This window comes from Lichenostomus cassidix, chromosome 3, assembly GCF_008360975.1.
Source record: "Lichenostomus cassidix isolate B80296 chromosome 3, HeHo_3.0, whole genome shotgun sequence".
NCBI lineage: Eukaryota > Metazoa > Chordata > Aves > Passeriformes > Meliphagidae > Lichenostomus > Lichenostomus cassidix.
In genome coordinates this window covers 33,852,897-33,872,790 of record NC_139483.1, presented here as the reverse complement: position 1 = coordinate 33,872,790, position 19,894 = coordinate 33,852,897, and the positions used below count along the sequence as shown (strand labels likewise).

Genomic DNA, 19,894 nt, shown 5'->3' with positions numbered 1-19,894 from the left:
GTTTGGCTAAGTTTCTCAAAGCGGGGAGAAAATTCTCGGGAGACTCAATAAATACAGAAAGTTATTGGTCTGAAAACTAGGATATGAACAAAAAAGCTTTCACTTTCCCAAAGGAGATCAAAGAGGGTTAATTCCTATGAGCTTCTTTGACCCCTCCATTTGTATATATTTCTCATGTAGGAATTGAATTTTACATGAATGATGAGATCATCCAAAGTTAAGCTAATACTGGTAATAAAAGGATCCCACAAGACCTAAAACTTTATGTTTTGGGACAGAAGGAAATCTCTGATTTGGGAGCAAGGAAGAAGACTTCCTGTTTGCAGACATGGGTAATTTCAAGGGGCCCCTTGCACTGTTTTCTACAGCAAATAGCCCCGACTCCCCTTGAGCAGAAGACACTGCAGTGGGAGGGTTGTGTGGTGGCCTGGAGTGCCCATAAGCGATATTGGTTTGCTCCTGGCTCTGTGCCTGCTCTGCACACCATTTGTCACTGCCTCAGATCAAACCCAACAGTCAGGAGGCAAGAAAAATTAGGTCACTCTACCCAAGGAATAAGTATGGGACATTTGGATTCTGGACTCCTCTTGTGATTTCTGGAGAAATTATTTTATTTCTTAGTATCTTCATGCTGTCTGTACAAGAAAAGGGGCAATAATATCTACTTTGTCTCCTGTAGATAGATTTTAAACTTTCAGACACAAGAACTTCTATTTTTCTGTGTAAAGAGCACCTGGAAAAAAGAAATGTTGTTATCTCAGCTGGAGCCTCTTCGTGTTACTGTAATACAAATAAATCTTACATGCATATTTGCCTTTAGACATCCAGGAAAAGAAGGCCTCTTTCTGTGAGAGACCTCCTGCTGTTTATACAGGAAAATTCACCAGAGTCTAGAGGTTGTTTATGCTAATTATCAGTTGCTACATCACTTTCTTTTCCTCAGAGAAACTCAGAAGGATGAGGAAAAATCACAAATACCCAAAGTAAGGTATTTAGATAAGACCAACGTCTGACATTTCTTGTCTGTGGAGTAAAGATGTAATTTTCTAAATGATATCTCAACCATACAGAGGCTTTAGGTTGTACCACCAGCTACTTTTATACAATCCTCAATATAATGCCTTTTTTTCTCATGTATTTTCCTTTCCCTGTTCAGTTTTTTTAAGTGCATTCATCCAAACCATCACATGAACAGCTCTTCTCTCCCTTTTCACGTTGAGTGAGAGGCAGCAGAACAAACCTGCTGAGGAACATCAAGGTGAGAACCTAAGAGGAAGAGACTTTTCCTGAATATTTCCTGACCCTAAAGATTCTGAGGGCCACATCCTACTACCCTCTGCCTGAATAACATAATTTTCTTCAGGACACAACCAGTGGAGCTGCAGTCCAGCAGAGAGCAGTAGGGATTTAGGAACTTGCCCATATATGATAAAAGGAGTTCTGCTGTTGTGCTAGGAAGGGGAGGCTGAGGTTGAAGAGAGGCTTGATGTGTAACTGGACAGTATTAATGGAGACATGAACACTGCAGAATTCATAACCCATATGCCATCCCTCATAGCAGCCACCATCACTATCTGGGTTGTAATGGAGGTTTTTGATATATTGTGCTTCACGGAAAAGAGGTTGACACAATTTTTATATTAAAATGGTGATTGATAATCTTTTAGAAAAAAAAATCAAACATTGGTGACAATAAAACCTGTATTAATTCCTGCCAAATTTTTCTGTTTCACATTGCTAATAATGTTAGCCAATGGTTATCTTGAACTTTGAAACCATGAGTTCTTTGGCTTATCATATTTTCAAAGAACAACACATCCTTAAATTTTTAACACCTAACTAGATAAGGAAATCCTTTTTCATTGTTATATGGTATGGAGATAATTTAAAATGATGTGTGTATTTGTTATTTTACTGTAATTATTTAACAGAAGCTAAATATATTTATTTTTATCCTCTACTTGAGGTTTTGAGATTTTGGTCATAAATGGCCCAGTTTGATGGTGACGATGGCACAAAAATGTCCTTTGTGAGATTTTGCATTTTTTTCTTATAAAAAAACCCTGTGGTGCAGAAGTAACTAAACTTGTAGAACGGAGAAAGAAATTTGGTGAAAATTGTATGAAATCTACTTGGCAGAGTTAAAATGCAGTAGCAATCTGGTCCCCCTTTAGGGAAAAGATCAGGGAGAAGAGAAACATTAAACGGCTTAGCTCACTATAAGCTTTGATGAAAGTAAAATTTCTGGGCCAACCTGACATAACCAAGCCCCCCTTTCCATTTAAAACTAGGGATGACTTTAAAGAAGTATTTTCTCCCAGGGAAAAAAATAATCCTTAAGATTTCTCATAGACTCTTATGTTGAATGTGTTTCTGATTTTACCCACTTTGCCCACAGGCCATCGGCTCCCTCAGCATTTCCACTGAGCAGATTAAAATGTGGAGGGGTAGGAAGGTAAGAAAAAAATCAATTCACTAAATACTTACAAAACCCCTTGACTTTTAATAGGAAAAAGTCATAAAGAACAGAAATTCCACTGCATGTTCCTTTTGAAATCCTCTTTCACACCTTCCTGTCAGATGAGGAGACTCACTGCCAGCTATAATCTGATGCTCCCCAGATGACCAGGCTGAAGCATAAACTGTGGGCAAAACTCAGAACTGGGAGAAAACCTCCATCCTTTTGACAGGGACCTTCTTAAAGCAGGCTCACTCTCCCATTAGGTTGGAGTCAAGCCCTAATCGATGGCTCTCCTTTGGCCCAAAGTGCTGCAAAAACTCCTAGCCTTTTGCCTGGTAGGTCTTCTCCTCTTGAGCATCGACTGATATCCTACTGAAACTCTGCAATCCACCCAAGCTCTGAGTGCCCAGGCTTTTGCACAGGGTGTCTGGCAGCGAGTGAGGTGGATCAGGGTGAGAAGGTGGGTGTGGTACCCTCCTGCTGCCCAGCTGCAGATGGAGAGCCAGTTGAGGCAAATTAGATGATGTGTTTGTTCATTCTCTGCATGTTTTCGTAATGCTTTCTTGGTTTTGTAAGCATTACAGATGGCATGTCCTAAGAGTTTAATTTCACTCCAATATATTGCTCAGCAGAATATGACTTTTAGTGAGAAGCTGGTTGCCTGTTTTTAAGCAGGCTTTTGTAGGAAGTTCCTTGGGAAGCCCACCTGGTTCCATTTCAGCCCCACACACCCATTAATACTTATGCACTTTCAAATGCCACACAGATTTCAGTATCAGCCTGTTAAAAGCTACTTTTTAGTCTAGAAGTACTTGCTGAAGAGTGAAGATGAATTCCAGCTGCTGTAGTCAGTTTTGGGTGTATATAACTGCATAGCCTGAAGAGTTAATAGTTGGGGGATGACAATCATCTTCTTGGGAAAAATAGTTGGGAACGTATGAAAATACAGGAGAATTGCAGCCTGCATCACTGTTATCTGTTATTGCCAGGGTCCCTACTGGATCCTTTGGACTACTTTTGTGCTTGGTGGCAGCTATTTCAGATGCCTTGGGATATCAGCTATCTTTACACGTACTCACAGACACACACTCACTCGCTGGTAGCTGCCTACTGCTGAAGGTAGATGGGAAGAGACAGCAGGCAGTATTTTTAGAGTTTCTAAGTTTCTCTCTGGCTAAGATTAATTCACACTTTTTATCTTCCTTTCCTTCTGGCTCTGTTCAAAGTTTGCCACATTTCCGTAGCACTCAGATTGTCCTTGGGATTTTTTTTTATTGTTATAACAATTTTAGTTTCTAGGACTCTGGTACTCAAGGTAAAGCTGGAGATGGCAGCTAATCATTTGATTGATAATACCACCATTAAATTAACCTTTTTTTTTTTTTTCAACCCAATAAGTTTTTCTTAAACTCCCATCCAAACATCTCTAAGATGGAAAAAGGTGCTGTAATGTAACAGAGACATTAAAAAGGTGCTGTAATTTAACAGAGACATTAAAATCACCAAAAGAGTGTCAAAGAGCTAAGCAAGGGAGTCTGCTTATCTACTGAAGGAATTTAATAACTCAGAAATCTACACAACTGGCATTGGTTCTAGCTGTAATTAAATTGCATTCCAAAATACAAATAATTCCTGTTCATGCCTCAGTTTTCTCTGAAGCGGACAGGGGAGTGGTCACTGAGCACTCAGATGTACAAGCTCCAACATTTCTTGTAGAGATGAAAGAATTCTCCCTTGGCTGCTGGCTCGACTTCTCTGCCAGAGCTACTGACCCAGTGCAGTGGCCAAAGAGCATCCCATGGACCTGACCCTCTGCCATGGGAGTTTGCTGCTCCCTGCATCAGGTTAGACCATTATTTAGGTTTATACTGAATTCCACAAACTATGTGGAATCCTCTGTGGACAGTAATTTTAATTATTATTTTTTTAAATGGAGGAGCAAAAAATGTACACAAGAAGTCAGAACAAGGTCCTGATTTCGTTGAATTGAATGTGCATTGATTTGTTGGAATCCTCAGTGGTATAGCTGAGGATTAGCTGTGTAGCTATATAATGGTGTATACAGTGGTTGTGTTTAAGGTCTTTCAGCTGCCCTAGCGAAGGTCCAGAGCGACACAGGGTGCCAAAGAATAAGCTCACAAACAGTTACAAGGTTATGTTTCATGTCTTGTTCAGCTATCTAATAAAATGGAAAAAGGGTTTCCACACACTTAGAAGACAAAAAGCCTTATAAAAATTAGTACCTCTGAGGACTAAAAGGACTGTATGAACTTCACTAGTGCATTAGTGGAAGTAGCAAAGACGATTCCTCTAAACATCTTCGAGCCAGGGTTACTTTAAATAAAGAGTAACATTGTGTGTGGCAGAGGGGAAATAGTGGTCTATCAAAAGATAATGAAGCTTTAATCTGACAGCAAGAAAGAAATGTGAGGATGACAAGCTGATGTGGCAAAGCAATGTGGTGAACACATATGAACAAAATGACACTGGATTTGTTTGGACAGGATGTTAAGAATTAAAAATAACTGAGGGTTATGATAGTACAGCAAGGTATTTGTTAAAAATTGAAATGGAATGAGTAGTGCCATGCTGCATTTACCTGGAAGTTTATTTGGAAGCTAACCTCTTAACCAACGTATGAGGTGAGAGATTTGCAATCTCTCTTGACATCACTTTTGATGCAAAAGTAAAGGTTGTATTGAAGACCTGCCTCTCTAAAATTCTCCTTAACCCATCAAGAGTTCTCCCTGTGGAGCACACATATCTGTCTTTGGTCCATGGTTGTACAGCAGCCCTTGGCAGTGGTGTTGTACTCTCTATGTTAGGGGCAGTGGCCAAAAACTGCTTTTGCACAGCCTTGTTGTGAATGTTCTTGACTGCCACTGGCTAAAAGACATTCGCTCTTTCTCGCTGAGTTTCATTCCCAGGAGAAACCACCTCATAGCATAAGAGTGAGTGCCTGCAAGTGGTAGAAGAGAAGAGAAAAAGAGAAATGCACTCAGAAAAACATACAGTTGCGTGGTGAGACAAAACAGTGTCCCAGCCTGAGCCCTGGCTTTTACCCTGTGCTGGGCTCCTGCTGCGGAACTCTGCAAAGGAACAGGAGATCTGCCCAGACACATTCTAGCCTAATAGCTGTTATTTGGGAATGGAAGAAAAATATTTGGCTGTCAGCTGTAACTAGAAAATTCTAATCAGTAATCAAATTGCTGCCACCTCCTTGCCCCCAAAGTTAAGCAAGCATTAATAATTAGCTGTAATACAAGGGTGTAATTCATTACAATGACTGATTATTTGTAAATGTCCGTAACATTTTGCTATTGCAATTAGTCATTCTTGCTTTACTTATCTGAATTCTTACATGACAACCATGAAATTGTAAAACACAATTATTGACAACATTGATACTTGGCTTAAGCTACTATGTTTTTGAGGGCAGGTTTTAGAAAGATCATAATTTATTGAGTACAATGTTAGCAGCTTACCACTCAAGTAAAAAAAAATACACCCTCAAAACAAAAATATAAATATAGATATTATTTTTTCCTTTCAGGAAGAATTATGAATTGTAGTCCTTCAGGAAACAACAAAGTTTTTTCTTTGAAAGAAAAACAAACAGACTGTTTTGTCTGCATGCAATTCAGACATCAACTCAATGGTGACCAAAACACTCCCTTGCATGTTGAACTGATTAATTCTTTGCCAGGAGGGATCATGAGAAATCTGGATTTAAAAGGCTTTTTAAAACTTCATTTTTCTACAAAGCCTGCTGCAGTTGGTTTAGTCAGTGAGAAACCTGATATTTATTCTCTAGTAAATACTGGAGAAGAAGAAAAGCTGTACATTTCATTACAATATGTGATCCACTCTGATTTGTTCCTCCTGCTCGTGTTTTCTATCTTAAGTATATTTGTTCTCCTCAGATACAAGACAGGTAGCAAAGAACAGGCTTCATGATATAGAGTGGTTGGGCACAAGAGAATGCCTGGGATGTGAAAACCTGCTGAGCTGAGTGCAGGTCTGCTCCTTCAGGTGTCTCAGACCCTGTGCTTGTCTCTCTGAGGAACTGAGAAAATAAAACAAAAACATAGTATGAGTTCTTAAAATAAAACTGATGAGTATATTAAGAACTTGCTCCCTTGGCCAAGTAATTAGGATTTGTAGGTATTTCTCACATAATTCCCATACTGAGCTAATTTCTTCTGGGGAAAATTTCACAAGAACCTAAGCAAACCAAAGTACTAGTACAAATCCAGCTTTTAAATTTGACTTGTAATTGTACACAGAATCCGAAATGCCTAAGGATGATAATGTTGTTAAAAGCAATTGTGCATTGCAAAAAGCATCTAATTGGAAAATAAGAAGTTAATACCCGTTAACTTTTAATGTTATTTAATGCTCCTTATTTTTGCATTAATGGTGTAAGGACACCATTAATGTGGTGCAGATGCCTGTGAGGGGCTGTGTGACTGGTGGGTACCTGCTGGGATGGTTTGCCTTGCTCTCTCGTCTGTGCTGCTGCAGAGACAGGGTCTGACACCTCCTTGGTCCTTTCTGTGACATCCCATGCACCAGGGTTGGACTGAAGCATATTGTAAGGATATCTAAACTATCATGAAATTGCCTGTGCCAGCTTGGACAGAAGCCCCCTGCTCTCTCTCCTCACACCACTTCTCACCAAACCTCAAGTACACCACAGATGTCTTAGAGGGAAGGTGGCCTCATGTCTATCTGTTATTGGGATTTTTCTGTCTGCTGCTTGTAGCAACACTTCTCTCTTCTGGGTAACTTATGGAAAATCTTGTGCAAAACAAGGTAAGGAATGCCTGGAATACTTTGTGGAGTAAACAGTTGCACTGAATTTCTAATACTTGCAAGGACATTCAGAGTGCAGCCTAGACACCTGAATTCTCCTTGAATATTGAGTATCATGAAGCTACAAATTAGGGTAGTTTAAGCATGTGGTTTTCACGTGAAGAAGGAAAACTCAGATGAATTCTTATTGGAATTTTTTATCCATCTTTAGTTACAAAACTAATAAATCAAAAGCAGACTAAGCTAAAAAAAAAAAAAAAAAGAAAAAATGTGTCCCCTCAAATGAACATAACATCTGAGCCCCAGTGCACGACTGTAACACCTATGCTTTAGTTAGGCCTGTATTTTAAGTTTCACATTTCATTTTTAGGTCAACATTTTCTCACCACATTGGACTCCTAACTATTACCTAGAACTTTTGCAAAAACACACAGAGTACATGCAAAAGTGAAAAATAATGAGTCTGCTCCCAGATGCATTTTATCAGCTTGTTTTTCCTGACACATTGGATGTGATGCACAGCCAGCTTCCCTAAGAGTGGGCTGAGAGTTCCCACACTTGACAGTGCTTTCACAACTCTTGGGCAAAGTCCTAGCATTACTAAACTCAGTTCCTTGTTTATCCCCATAAAGCCAAGATTTTACCTTCAGAATATGTTATTTCAGTTCATTTGCAAAACAAAAGTTTTCCTGATGAAACATGTACAAATTTAAGGCTCATTGTAAAGGAAACCTCTATTTACAGATCTTATTGCTTCATTATGGTAATAAAAGTGCAGAGTCCTTAAACACTGTTCATTTTCTCTGTCACAATCATAAAAAGGGCAAAGAGAATTTGCACATACTTATTGCAGACTAGATTTTGCGTAGGCTTAAGGACCTTCTGAAGTGGCTGATTGCAGAAAATTACCTTGCATTGTATGAGCAGAAGTTGATTAAGTTTAAAACAAATAGAATCATTTAAGGAGGGCAGAGTTTGTGAAATTGAAGGAAGTGGTTAGCAAAGTCAACTGGACTGAAGTGTTAAGGGGTTTGAATGTGGAGGAGGCTTGAGGTCTCCTCTAATCAAAATTAAAAAGCCTAGAAAGAATTTGCCAAACAAGCAGAAGGAGACTACTGTAAGAAAAGATTCCCAAAGCTATTTGAGTCAACAACTGCCTCTGAATGATGGTAGGAGTGAGCACCCAGCAAACAAAAAGTTATTACAGGGGCACATCAGCAAAGAAGCCAGTTCACACAGATGAGAAAGCACTGGACAAAATAAAAATCACGAAATATGAGGATGAAATAAGCCTTCTAAAAAAAAAAGTTAAAACATTGAGAAAATGATTTAGTTTTTAAGTGATGGGCTTGAAAAAATATAGGTGGAATACATTCAATATGGGACAAAGGCTCAAGTTGGCTGAAAGTAGCTCAAATTCAAAGGTATGTTTTTATCCAGAAAGAGAAGGAAAATGGCTCCTAGGAATCAGGAGTGGCAGCAGAAGGCATTAAAAGAGAGAAGGAAATCAGCTGGGAGTAAGATTTTTTTCCAAAATTCTGAAATATCTCTGAAGTAGCACATCTGCACCTTCAGGCATGGAGGGAGCAGAGCATGTGTCCCTGAGCTCTCTGGGATGTCCTAATCGAGCAGCTGGAACCTCAGCCTTGGAACCTTCAAACTCAGACCCTTTCCCAGACCCTGTAGCATCAAGGAGGAGCCACCTGTGGAGCTGCTCTGTACTTCTGTTTGCAGCAGCAGCAGAGACCCCTGGTCCTGGAACCAGGTGGAGAGTGAGAGGTGGAGTTTTTGCACTCCCCAGCCCCAGGTGAGGGTGAGGCTCTCACCGCAGGGCACTGCTTTCTGCTCAGAGATCAGAGGCCAAGGGCTGAGTGAAGGATGATGGAGCCAAGGCTGAGGGAAAAGATGCAATACAAAGACTGGGCACACACCACAGGCAGGAGCAAAGAATTTGGCACAGGAGAGTCTTAGAGGACAGTCCTGGAGTGTCTTCTGCTCTACCAACATATTCTGATTTCTCGGTGTAAGAGCAGAAGTAGAAAACAAATATAGGATTTGAAATTTGCCAGTAAAAGCCAGTTTGTTAGTCTCACTCAGTAAAAATTAAGAAAGAAGCAGTGCTGAATTTCCTGTGTTTTAACTATGTACATTTAAGGTGTAGCCCACCCAGTTTTGTGAGTATAAAAATATGGCAGCATAATTTTCTTTTTTTCTTTAATTTTCTTCTCTGCACAACCAGACTTCAATTCTGAAAAGGCTTTTAGCTGTTTTAAGACTGCATGTCTGATGGCAAAATATTTAGCCATGCAATCTCCCTGTAACTGTGAAAGAGTGACTTCCTTCAATAATAGTGTAGTGTTTGCTCTAGGTCAATGTTCGTCATCTCAAAGCCCATCTGCCATGTTTCCTTTGCCTTCTGCTCTCCTTATCAGTAAAAATTATGCTGTTTGTTTTTCTTCATCAAAAGAGGCCAGGACACAACAATTAAGGGGAGGAAACAATTTTGGGCATGGGCAATATAATCATGCATGTCTTTGTCAACTAACATTGTTTCAAAAAAACGTTTTTCAAAGTGGCTCCTTGGTGATCTTTGCTCACCCCAGCTGCTACAGGTTTTCATTCCTTGTCAGCATCACAGAATATGCATGTCATGAGGAGGAATTTGAAGGAGATAAGAAGCATCTTTCTGGCTTGATTCAGGGAGTGTGTGCAAAGGGATCAGTGAGGGAAATTTGCCTGAAGCTTTACATATACACCAGCAAGAAAGAGAGAAATATGCATTCAAGACTGGCAAAACTGGAGCAGGAGAGCCAGAAATTATGTGACAGGAGACATGATAGATGTAACTATTATGGTAATGCTGCTTTGGTCTGCTACAAGAAAATTTAAAGCTGTACATATTTTTGTAACCCATTTGCTTTACCTCAACTTTTTCAGCTGCGCCTTGATGTAGGGCAGGATGTTCTGCATAGTGATACTGAGAAATTCTGTTTGCCTACAGCTTTCCAAAGCTGCTTGCAGATAATTTCTTAATCCATTACCAGGATGCATATTTGACACATTCACTTGCATTAATTAAGCAGATGAAGGAATAGACAGGTCATTTTTCAACAACCCTTCAGGACTTGTTGAAGAATCTGAAGGAACAGTTCTGTATTTTTTTCCTTAGGAAATAATAGAAAATGAACATTGCATAGATTATTTGCATATTTAGCTAGTTGTCCATTTAAAAACATTTACTCACAACTTTTTTTTCTTCTTATTCCTGCTGATCAAAACATCAGCTGTTCACTGGTAAAAAAATGCCCTTTTGAAGGGGGAATGTCCCTATTAAAAGCAAATACATTTATTGTTATTATGAATTTATAATTAATGTATTATTTGCATTTTCTAATATTTTACAAACAATTTATCAAAATTATTTTCTAACATCCTGACCGAAACTCTGCATTTCTGGAAACTGGTTTATTTAGAAATGAAGCCTTCCCTACTTGCACATTCTGAAAATAGTTTTATTATATTATGCAGTGTTTTCCAAAGTGTACAATGCAAATGATTGTCACACAACTGTGTGATAACCTCAAAATCATGACAGTGTAGCACAAATCTGATGCCCATATTAAAATGGATTTCAAGACAAGTGTGGTTAAGGTAGCACAGCTAATTTCCTGTGGTGCTCAGGACTCCTTTGATAATGCCTCTATTTAGAGTGCTACCTACTTCCAGGAGGGCTCCAGGAGGTACAAGGCTTTCTACATGCTTTCCTTTCAGTTGTTCCCAAAGAAAATCTTTGTTTTGAAAAACACCTCCCTCTTGTTTTTATCAGTAACATTTGCTATTTAAAACTGTTTATCAAACCGTGCAGCAAAATACTCTTCTTGTATATGCAAATAAATCTGGAGCATTACATGATTCTCAAATACAACACTGGCTCTGCCTTGAGGAAATATAAGGTACCTAAGCTCACAATGAACCATGAAGAAAACAAACCTTGCTCTACCTGTTGAACTTTCTTAGGAGTTTAATTTGAGAACACATTCATGTTATGATAACTGGAGCAGAATTTCCAGCAGATATCTGCTACAAACACTATAATCTCTCTTTTTTTTGTGCTCTAAAAGATTTTTGATGGTGTCTTTTTTTCACTGTAGATGCTTTCAAAGAAGGAAAAATCCCCCTGAACTTAGGAATCACAGACTCTCATAGGGCAATATGTGCTAAGGAGGAGATTTTTATTAGGTGTAGACAGATTCTCAGATTCATGCTATGGGGCACGATCAAATTTTGATCCTCTCCAGCTCAGCAATGTTTTTTAGTTAGGCCTCTTGCTTTTATAGATAATTTACTAATATGGGACACTATATTAAAATGTTTTTAGCACTTGGACCTTTTCAGTATTTTCCAGGGGCTTGCCTCCAGATTGATGAACACATTTTCAAATCTAAAGACCTCAAAGGATTTGTTTGAAGAAACCCCTAACTATTACTTTTCCCTATTTTTTTTTTTAATTAACAGAAAGGGTTTGCAAACAAATCAAGTAAACTCAGTTACTCATCTTGGCCTTGTTCTTTCTGGAGATTTTTCCCATATGTGAGCCGGTAGAACCAGGCAAATATTTTGAAATTTGGTCGCCATACCCTCTGTGAAGGTAAGTGGTTCTCTGCAGGGCCTTGCCAGGGGCTGGGGTAGCTCCCTTTTCATGGAGGCACAGTAGGATATATCGAGCAACCACTGCAGGAATGCTGTAGCATGTGCTCTGCATCTCACAGTCTCATTCTATTCTGTTCCTAGCGGACATTTTATTGGATGGGATCGAAGCGGCAGATGTAGGAGGACACTTTGGTTCGCACTGTTTGGAGTCATTTTGGCTGTTCACAGCTGGCCCGCATTTGGGGGCTCGCAGCTGCGGCGATGTGAGCAGAGGCCTGGGCGGTGTGCAGGCCGCAGGGAGCACAGCCTCCCCCGCAGCTGCGAGCCGCGGCGCGATCCGCACCCTGCTCCGCGCAGGAAGCAGCGCTTCCTTCTCTCCGTGCGCTCCAGATGGGCTCTGCTGGCTGCAGGAGGATACGAGACCCCAGCCCTGCTTCCTCTCCGCTCCCCCCTCGCCGTGCCTGCAGGGAGCATCAGGCGGGAGAGCAGGGTGATCCGCACCGCTCGGGGAGCCAGCCGGCCCGGAGGCACGGGCGATGCTCGGGAGAGCCCCGGAGCTGTGCAGGAGAAAGCTCCAGGCACAGCTCCTGCGGCTCCTCAGCGCCTCTGCAGAGCAAATCCTTCATGTCTTCATCCCTGCTCCCTCGTGCTCACGCCACGGCCAGAGACAAACAGCCTAGCCATTATTGTGTTACCCAATGCAGGAAAAAAACACCCCGGCTAATCTTGTTTTGTGTCAAGGGAAAATGAAGTTGTTTTTGTTTTTTTAAAACCCAAATGAAATCATGGTGCTTTATGGATATTTGTGTCATCCTAGGAGAATGATTCCATTAAGATTAAAACAAAGGCTTCTTTTTGCTAATAACCTTTGAAATGAAATTTGTTTTCTCTAGAGTCTTTCTTTTAAATAGGAGTCTTTCTCTTAACTCCAGGGAAGAAAAACTGGTATTGTTTTTCATAATTAATGAACAGAAATCTGTATTACAGTAAATATGTGGCTATGTTTCTCACAATGAACAATGACTAATGTTACTAACCCGAGAGATACTCTCTTTAAAGTTAATCAACTTTTTGTCTTTAAAGGCTTAAGAAAAGATTGTTATTTAAAGCTAGACTTATTATCCTAAATAGCTAGGTAGCATCAATGTGTGGAATTCAATAGATTCCTAGATAAAAATGGTAAATCGTTTTTTTAATTGGCAGTGCATAAAATAATTCCTATATGCAACAAATGTGATTGTAGATGAAATTAAAAATCACAGCAGAAGTTTTGAAACTTGCTTACTAAATAGGTTATAGCCACAAAGATGTAAATAATATAGGAGCTGCATAGCTTTTAATCATCTCTCCCTTTGCTGTTGTCAGTGCAGATGTTTGCAGTGGGAACAACCACTCCTTATGGGACTCAGTACTACAGACTACTTCCTGGAAATCTTGGCACGGGGTGGTTTAGAGGGAAGTTTGCAGATTTTGGTTTTGTGCTGGCAAGTGGGAGAGAAAGAGAAAACAAATTGTGTAGTAAGTGAAACAAAAGCACAGACAACTTACACATCCCTTGCCAGCTTTTAGGGGAATGAAAGCACTTGAGATTTTGCAGTGTCTTAGTGGAATAATTAGAACTACATAATATTTGGCATGTTTAATCCCAAGAAAATCTTGGGAAGATTAAAAGGGTGATGTTAAATCCCCTGTAAAGGAAGGAAGAGCCTGGCCAGGCTTTGAGAGGATGCACACAGAGGAAGGTCCGTGGTCTGTGCTGGATGTGCTGCCTCACTGCTAACAAATGCACGCAGATGTGAGAAATACAGCATGAATGAAAGCTAAAAGAAGATCCATCTGGCAGAAAAAAATAAGGGAAATAAAGTGATTCATTTATTTACTTTTCCAGCTTCCTACAGGTCTGGTGATGCAGGCTTCTCGGCTTCCACTTTTGTCAAACTGATTTTATCACCTGGAGCTGTACAGTGTCAGATAAGGACAGTGTATTGGCATTTATAGGGGAAGTTGTTTGCAGTGTCACACCTGTCTGGTCCTGCTGCCAAGGGGTCAGTGGCTGTTTAATGACAGCAACTCTCATTTTGAAAAGCTGTATGACAAGTGTGATGCCAGGCCAGTTTCTGATAGCTTTGTCGTATGCTGTGGGACTGTTCACAAACTCTGCTCCTGTCTTTGTGTACTACACACCGTGAATAGCAGCAAAAACTGGACAGCAGGAAAATAGTCAGATCCATGGTTGCAACAGTGTGAGTGACCCCAGTGTCTTTAATCCCTGAGCTCAAAGATAGGGATAGAAGGACTGCTGGCAACGACCTGCAGCTCAGGAACAAACACACGTAAGGAGGATTACATTCAAGATTAGACAGGCATTTTTGTTGCCTTTGATCTTGGTTTCATAGATGACAGCAGGTTGCTAAAACCTTCAAGGCTAAAGAGAACAGAGAGGATATTTCATAAAAGGTGGGAGTTACACCAGGTGAAATGCAGAAGGGATGAGTGAGGTTACCACTGGTGGGTTTCAGCTGGCCGGCACTGACCAGCACGGTGAGTCACATGTGGCAAGGGCTGTGCTGAAACACTGCTCAGATTTCAGCATCCCTCCTTTCTCATGACTGGATGAAACTGAATACTGTCTTTCTAGAAAATCACCCTGACCATGAATTACAGATAGGTGTAACTTCAGCAGGACATGGAGGGAAAAAGCTCTGCTCTTTTCTTTTGTCCAGAGTATGTACCTCAATTTATAGAAAATCTGTCTCTCTTACATCAACTGTTGTCATCAGCAGTTGCACAGGTATGAAGCTGAAACACATGAGGTGCTGATGACAAACTGAGCCCTGTATCTGCAGTCATGGACCAGGCTCTCATCAGGCAGACTCAGACCAAAATCTGTGATCTGAGTCAGACAGAGCAAGGATAAGATACCCTTCTTACTATCCTCATATCACTGTGGGGGCAAATACCTTTCTCCGTCTCTTAACTTAGAAACGTTCTTTGGACTGTTAGCTTTTACAAATTCATATTTTCCAATAAAGGAACTAGCCAGAAAATTCCTGGCCAGTTCCACTCACAGTGTCAAGTCCTGTTTGCCAACATTTAGCAGAGACTAGAAAATGTTTACTTTAGTCTTAGCAGACTTAGCAAGACTTAAATGAGGCATCAGAGGAGACAGAGGAAATGCTCTGATGCCAATTACCAGCTATCATCTTGGCTTGCAGGGCAATGGTCTTCTCCTCACTTCCTTCTTTCTTTTGATGAAGGAAGCATTCCTATGTTTTACCTACCAATATTCATTTTTGCATCCCTAGGAGACATTACAATGACTGTCTTGACCTGTTTCATGCCAAAACCCAACAGGACCACTGGAAATACAGACCATGCTTTTCAGTTTAACCAAAGAGAGTATTAGCTGCTTTTCCCTGTGTCCTAGGTTAGGCCATAAGATATGAACAATGTCTTTCATGCCCCCACAGAAGACAGTAAACTTCATTTCCCTCCATTTCTGCTCACTGCACTGCTGGATGCAAACCTTTTCCCATCGAACTGCCCTGCATTGCCCTGCATTGCCCTGACAGCCTGTTTCCCTCAGCACAAAAGCTTTTCTGAAAGCTCAGTGCTTCACTCTGTCAGTGATCAGAACAAGGAAGCATCTTTTGGCTCTTGCTATCTGTTTGGGCTGGTGTCTTCCCTGTGACATGTGTTGAACATGTGCTGGGTGAGTATTTTCCCTTCTAACATAAGTCACATTGCTGGTACTGCCGCACGAGCAGCATCCGACTGGCTGGGAGCAAGGCAGGAAATGCTGAATGCATTTGAAAGATCACTGACAGCCAGGCAGCTCAAGGACATGACATATAAACTTTTCAGAAAACACTTTAAGGGGCAGATATTCACTTAACCCCATCTGGAGCACGTAGCAAGCTGTTTGCCTTTGTTTGTTCTTCTGGACAATTGTAGTGACGACAGCACCGGATACTATTTTTATGGAGAATACCACGTGGTGAGCACCTGCATCAGTAATGCTCTCAGTCCACAGCATTTTGTCTTACATGCCCTTTGTAGTCTCAGTTTCTGTGCTGAGTTGCACAGTTTTTCCCTTTTAAAAATGCAGAATTGGTATTTTTTAAACAGAGTCGTCAGGACAGGTGAGAGCCAGCCAAAATATATAAAAAAATTGGAGTGCTAAGAGCAAGTGGAGTCTTGAAAAATGTCAGATGAAAATTACTCTGATCCTGACAAATTCATTATGTTGTTTTCATGCAATAGCAAGCACATAGGAAAGAATGGGGAACAAAGCTATGATGAGCATAGAAAATATTCGTTGTTTGCCATGAGAGAGGTTAAAATGTGCTAACCAATTATCAGGTACACAGAGAGGGTATTGTGCCAGATGCACAGATTGATGGGTTATAAAATGATTTGAAAACTGAAGGTCATATAGATGGCATACTGCAAATTAGGCATTTAAGCAGATGGTATGGGTATTCACTAGTCCACCTGGCTGGAAGAGGGAATTTTCCAATGCTGTACAAAAATGTCAGCAGATAAATAATAAAACCCAGTTCAGATAAGTGGGCTTAACTGTGCTAATTACTTACTTGTCATTTTCTGCATTTCTGATCTTGGTCATTTTTCACTTGAAACAGTTTGTTTTTCTGTATCATAAACAGCAGCTTAGTCCCAGGCAATACATGATACCAAAGTACAGGGTGGGGGAAATTTAGAGTGAAATTTCATGTCCAATTAATATGGTACCTACCTTTAAAATTTTTCCTCTGGGAGTGCAAAAGTAATTAATTAGAAGGAAATGAAATTTAGATAGCCACTCTTGTAGCTTGTCACTGACATAAGTAGCAGACAGTGGGACGTGGAAAAGTGAACAGGAAGGGAAAAATAAGCTCTGTGAGAAGGTCAGGATGAGCAAGAGACAAAGTAATGAGATAGAAAATGTGAGTCTCTAACTGTAAGCCCTCACGAAACTCCCTGTGTAGAGACACGATACGGTTGGCTTAGCTTGAGGGCAGCATCATGCCAACTATCTGGAAAGTGGAAATAAATGTAATTTTGGTTTTGAGGCAGAGCTAGTAAATTTCTGGCACCTGGTCCTCCCAATAGACCCTGTTGGACCCACTGCTTGTCCATGTCACATATGACTCTAGCTGAGAGAAAGCCACCTTCCTTCTACCATCAGTTCTTGAAGCAGATATGGCTGTAATAGAGAGGGAGGGAAGTTTCATTAGCATCACTAAGCAGTGGGCCGTGCCCTTTCTGGGATGTGATTCATTGGCATTAAAATTCAATGGCAAAGAGCCACACTTACACAGGAGAGATGCTAGATGGATTGGAATGGTTTATATTCTCCTGTTGTTTTGTTTTCAGTGGATATTTTTTTTCGATATCAAGCAAGAGGCTCAAGAGGAAGTGAATGCTGAAGAGAGAGTACAGTGTCAGACAGCTATGAACCCACCAAGCAACACATTACTGAAGCAAAAACAGAGCCTCTTTCTCTGCTCCTTGAATAGTCTTAGTCAAATCCTGATAGTGGAAAGGTCAGAATAATTAGATGGAAGCACTCAGCTTCCCATTCAGTGGTGAGAGAAGGGAGCTTTGAGAGTGTTGCTTTGTGCTAAGAGAGGATGCATCGCAATGAGTTCTTCTTCAACACAGTGCAAAATAAATCTCAGCTTCAGAAGTACATGTCATGGCCTCAGGATATCTTTTATTTGTTGAAAGAATATGCAGCTGTGTTAGAGATGAAGGCATTACCTAGAAGCTGAGGGGTCCTGCTGCAGAAAGGACATGACAGTCCACAGCATTATGTGACAGAGATGTTTTCCACCACGCCTTTCTGCTCAAGAGAGAGGCATCATTGCAATGTTTGCTTTCTTTTTTTCCCCAGCTTACATAGTATTACTTCAAGAAGCATTCTCAGAACAGCAGTACAGAAGTATTCTCAGAACACTGAGCGGGCAGTGGCTTTGTTTTGAGGATAAGCATTAACTTTCACCAGAAAAAAAAAATAAAGGCTGTATTTTAAGGATTGTGCTGAATATTGAAGGAACAGTCAGAACCTTACTTTTTTTAAAGAAAAGTTCTCATGCAAAAATGCATTGACATAAATGAACTTAATTGATTAACCACTTGCCAGACAGTATAATGAACTTTTTTCTAGTCAGCAACCTGATTGAATGTGCAACAGCCCTACCTGCAGGTTGATGGAATTCACATGATGCTGAGATGTTCATTGATAGCTATCAGGGTAAAATTTGTCCTCTGCCTTCCCACCATGGTGGGATCTTAGAAGAAAAAGAAAAAAGGTTGGTTGTGCTAAGCAGGGTAACAATTTAGCTGGTCCAGTACCATTTTCCTAGAGGAATGACAGTGGATGCCTTGGGGAGAGCATGGAGCAAGGGCCAGGCAGTACTTCCCAGAGCTCTCTCCAGCTCCCAGCAGCTGGTGGTCCAGGTGTCCTGAATTAGGAAGAGTGTCCTTGCATGTAATGTCCCTTATTGGGTGCTCTGCACAGCACCACATAAGGGAATGGGGGAAAATTGCCTCTTTTGGCAGCAGCTTGCCTGCAGGTAAGTGGGAGAAGGCAGGAGCAGAAGGAGCATCTTCTCTCAACCACAGAGCCTGAAGGAAGCTAAACCTTTGCTGACACATCCATGCTCAAAACCTGCATGCTCTGACCTTCTCCAAAGCCTGTGGGCTTCGTGGAATGCCATGGACTTCCTGAATGGCAAAGACAAGACCTTCCTGTCAGCCCTAGAGGACACTCGTGGGGGTGGGTGCGTCCAGAAGCATGGGAGGAAATGTGCCCATGCATGGCTGCCTGCCACATACTTGGCTCTTGGGACAAGTCTTCGCCCCAAAACTGCAGCTCAGCCCTGCATCCACAGGTTCTGTGCTTATCAGGCACCACAGAGCTTTTCCTCAGTAAAAAACTGCATTAAATGTGTCTTTGAGCTTTGCGCTTATTTTTAAAAGGAATATCTGCCACCAAGTGGAAAATGTTATCACTTCACCAATATTTATAGATTATTACCAGTAATAATCTTAGCATTAATCTTGCTTGTTACTCTGAAAGAGCTCAAAACAAGCAGACAGAAAGAAAAATGTGGTGCTGAAACAGAGCATCAGTTGTCTTGCTGGTTCCTTTTCAGCACGGATTAGAGACCTTGCTGAGGCACAGTCTGCTGCGTGCTTAAACACAGAGAAATGACAGAGGGGCTCTGGTGTGGAGACAGCCTTTCATTCTTCGGCTCTACAGCTGGGCCTCTTGACATCAAAGATAATTCTCCTGAAATACAGGAACAGCAGAAATTCACACTCAAATTAGAAACTTCTGGAGCATTGGTTTCTAATTCTTGTACCAAGCATCATCTGTTGCTTCCGACTAACCCCAGCTACAGCAACAATTAATGTGTTTAGTTGCAGAAATGTTAGGAGTGCCGTGATGTGTCAGTGACTGATGAGAACCACTGTTTTGTTTTTAGCTTCTCCATCCATTATACTTTCTAGATGACCTTCAGCAGGGACCAGTGCTCTGAGAAACCAAACACAGTATATTCCCCTGGTCTGTGGATGTGTTGTCAGTTGTTCCTGGCTGCTCATGGCCAGAACCTCAAATGGCTAAAAGTCAGTTCTTACATTTCTAGCTCTGCTCCAGTCTATCACCACACTTCCAGGCACAGCAGAGGTGACATAAGGGAAAGAAACTTGGCACAGTGGCAAAGAAAGGATAGAATAGAAGAGCAAGAAAAACTATAAGAGAAAGAGAAGCTAAAATCAGCAATGTTTGGGTCTGATTCTTCAAACAGGCCAGTACTCCACTGTGTTTACTGGGATGCCCAGGTACTGAAAGAGGTGGTCCCAGTACTCCAGCCCAAATTTAACAACAGGCACCAGGTGGAGAAGGTGGACGTGGGGAAAGTCTGATGTTGACAGAGGCCTGAAACATAACAAAACATG

The 19,894-nt window shown here is 41.0% G+C and overlaps 1 long non-coding RNA gene across 1 annotated transcript in view; it reads left to right on the top strand.

Moving 5' to 3' along the window:
* LOC146439429 (uncharacterized) overlaps positions 1–19,894 on the top strand; it is a 106,411-nt gene that overhangs the window by 78,622 nt on the left and 7,895 nt on the right. The window contains exons 2-3 of the long non-coding RNA XR_014851251.1: positions 1,157–1,258; positions 2,399–2,455. This is a non-coding gene — a long non-coding RNA (uncharacterized LOC146439429). The remainder of the gene's footprint in view (positions 1–1,156; positions 1,259–2,398; positions 2,456–19,894) is intronic.